The sequence below is a fragment of the Ictalurus furcatus genome, chromosome 20, assembly GCF_023375685.1.
Source record: "Ictalurus furcatus strain D&B chromosome 20, Billie_1.0, whole genome shotgun sequence".
Classification (NCBI taxonomy): Eukaryota; Metazoa; Chordata; class Actinopteri; order Siluriformes; family Ictaluridae; genus Ictalurus; species Ictalurus furcatus.
Window position 1 is genome coordinate 2,512,361 of NC_071274.1, and position 735 is coordinate 2,513,095.

The following is a 735-nucleotide window of genomic DNA, read 5'->3' on the forward strand; positions in this document are numbered from 1 at the left end:
GGGGATTTCCTCATAGTAAAGTTTGAGATGTAGAAATGTCGCCCTTTAGCGTTCAAAAGACGTTATAGCAACTATGTTCCTGAGCGTACTGCGCATGCGTCATAAACCACACACGCTATGTAACTAATAGTGTGAAATACAGTATCTGCTTAATATCTATTCATAGTAATTTTTCATATCCTCAATATAATTTACTTGATATCTATTCTTAATATATAAATTAGGCCGAGTTTATAATATATTTCTTCCCACAGGCCATTCGGTCCCTGAATACTAGGACAACACCCAGGAATAAACTTTGGATTTGTTTGCACACCCATAACCCCCTAGATTCTTGTTAATATTATCCCGTATTTGTAAATGTTTATTATATATGTTAGCTATTTCACTGCACCTACCTCAGCTCGATGGTGCACAGCACTGTATCGCGCATACCGTAAGACGGTACATATTTGCACTTTATTCCACATATAGTCCATATTTTTTCTGCTATCTCTCTTTTACATCCTTTGTGTTATATATTTGTATATATGTTTTTCCATTGTATGCAAACATATTCTGTTTTTATGTTACCAGACAGTCACGAGCATTTCACTGCACGTCGTTCTGTGTGCCGTTGTGTGTGAGAGAGAGAACAATAAAATGTGAATTTGAAAATCTATTATTCTTAATAGAAAATTTATATGGCCAAAAGTATGTGGACACCGGCACATCACACACATACGTGGTTCTACA